Source organism: Vulpes vulpes, chromosome 4 (assembly GCF_048418805.1).
Source record: "Vulpes vulpes isolate BD-2025 chromosome 4, VulVul3, whole genome shotgun sequence".
Taxonomy (NCBI): domain Eukaryota; kingdom Metazoa; phylum Chordata; class Mammalia; order Carnivora; family Canidae; genus Vulpes; species Vulpes vulpes.
The window spans coordinates 120827047-120829562 of record NC_132783.1 but is presented as its reverse complement, the minus strand read 5'-3'; the positions used below and the strand labels follow the sequence as shown (position 1 = coordinate 120829562).

The 2516-nt window shown below is 44.3% G+C and overlaps 1 pseudogene; it reads left to right on the top strand.

The window, feature by feature from the left end:
- Positions 1–863: 863 nt before the first annotated feature.
- On the top strand, positions 864–1887 carry LOC112933784 (SUMO-activating enzyme subunit 1-like; annotated as a pseudogene).
- Positions 1888–2516: the final 629 nt, after the last annotated feature.

Genomic DNA, 2516 nt, shown 5'->3' with positions numbered 1-2516 from the left:
CTGTGGTATCTTGTTAGGACAACCCAAGCTTACTTATATAGTCTTTATCTACAAGAGGCAAGTAGCCTCCTTTCTGTTTATCACATCACTGTATTGATGCCCTTCATTGTATTTATTACAGTTAATAATGACTGTTTTCATTTATTTATTCATATGTTTATTTTGTCTTCTCCACTAGGACACAAGCTCCACGAAGATCACTCTGTTTTATAACTTGTCTGTAGGGGAAAAAAGAAGTAAGGAAATCAGGAGGCCTCAGTAGTATAGGAGAGAAAATGGTATCTTGGAATAGGATGGCCATGGAATAAGGACATAGATGAATTGAGACCTGTTCGGGAGGGTATGAACCAATAGAACTTGCAGATATGATCTTGGAGGAAGGGGTGAGAAAAAGGGAAAAATCAAGGATAACACCTAAGTTGGAGATTTGAGGACCTAATCAATGGTAAAGTCACTTTAAGAGATGTGAACTAATAAGAGATCATTTTTATTGTAGATTAAGACCATTCATTCTCATTCTAGCTTAATGCTTCTCAAAATTGAATATACTTGTGAATCACCTATGAATCTTATTAAAATGCAGATTCTCACTTAATGCATCTGGATTCTCTATTATGTTCATTTGCTCTATATGTCTATTCTTTCTCTAATATCATACTGTTTTTATTACTGTAGCTTTAATGCTGACCTCATAAATAAACTGTGATGGGAGGGGTTCACTCTTCTATGTTCTAAAAGATTTTACACAAAGTCGGTATTATTTCCTCCTTAAATGTTTAGCAAAATAGGTTGGCAGCACATGGTGGGGCTGACAGGTGGTTGCTGTGGACAGAACCTAAGTACAGGCAGCTGGAGCTCATAGTATGGTGGAGAAGGAGAAGGCTGGCAGCAACATCACCCAGGAGGAGGTAGCACAGTCCGTGGGGATTGGAGGCCTAGAAACGGCTGCAGGCCTCCAGGGTGCTCCTTGTTGGCATGAAAGGACTTGGGGCTAACTTTGCCAAGAATCTCATTCTGGCAGGAGTGAAAGGACTGACCATGTTGGATCCTAAACAGGTATCTCCAGAAGACCATGAAGCTCAGTTCCTTATCCATACTGGATCTGTTGGCTGTAACAAGGGCTGAAGCCTCTTTGGAGCAAGCCCAAAATCTCAACCCAGTGGTGGATATGAAGGTGGACACCCAGAATACAGAGAAGAAACCGGAGTCATTTTTCACTTGGTTTGACATTACTTGTCTGACTTGCTGCTCCAGGGATATCAAAGTCAAAGTTGACCAGATCTGTCACAAAAATAATATCAAGTTTTTTAGAGGAGATGATGTTTTTGGCTACAATGGGTATACATTTGCCAATCTTGGAGAGCATGGATTTGTAGAGGAGAAAACCAAAGTTGCCAAAGTTAGCCAATGGGTAGAAGAAGATGGACCTGATACCAAGAGCAAAACTTGATTCATCTGAAACAACTAGGTCAAAAAGAAGGTGGTCTTTTGCTCTATTAAGGAAGGGCCACAAGTGGACTGGAGCAGTGATAAAGCAAAAGTAGCTCTGAAGTTCACAACTTTGGGTTACCTTCTCCTTCAAGAGCTCCTGAAGTTCTGCACAGGTAAAGGAAGAGATACTAGTTCTGTTACCTTTGGTGAAGATTCTGAGTTGTTGCTCCAGATTTGAAACAACATGCTTGACTCCCTGGTTGTTAGTCCTGACCTGCTCCCTGAAGACTTTGTCAGGTACTATTCTTCTAGATGGCCCCAGTGTGTGCAGTGGTTGGAGGGATCCTGGCCCAGGAAATTGTGAAGGCTCTGTCTCAAAGGGACCCTCCTCACAAAAACTTCTTTTTTGATGGCATGAAGGGGAATGGGTTTGTGGAATGCCTCCATCCCAAGTGAACCTAAGACTTGGCTACTCTGAGGATGTTGACCTACAGGCTGCCCACATATGTGCCCTGTCCCCTTACCCCCAGGCAGGCAGCTCCAGGTGGGGAAAAAGTGAAGCCATTGGACCAGTACAAACCATTTCCTGTGAGCAATAAGCTTGTACAGATGTGCAACTTCCAAGCACCAGCAGCTGCTCAGCAAAGGGCACAGGGACTGGCTATCTCCATTGCAGCACTATCGAGAGCTGTTTGCCAGCCATCACCTGAATGCCCCCGCTGATGCATCCCTCTGTCCTGGTGCCACCGCAGCATCGCCAGCCTTCTGAGGTCCCACAGGAGATACCTGCCAGGAACCAGCACGCCTTGTTGCTTAGGATCCTCTTGCCACCTTCTTGGACTTACTCCCCTTCTGCTGTCATACAGAAAAGAGCATGACTCCAGGTGAGGAATAAGGCCTGGCCCGATGAAACACTAGAGGAGCCACAGTTTCAAATGCAGACAGGTGCCCTAGAGAGGAAAAGACATGGCAGACAGAATGCATTTCCTCCAGAGCTTGAGACCCTGAAAAACAACAGGTGGCATCTGGTGTGCTGTTCTTGAGTTTTAGTTCAGGATTAGTTTGGGTTTCAGCCTGGATTTTGG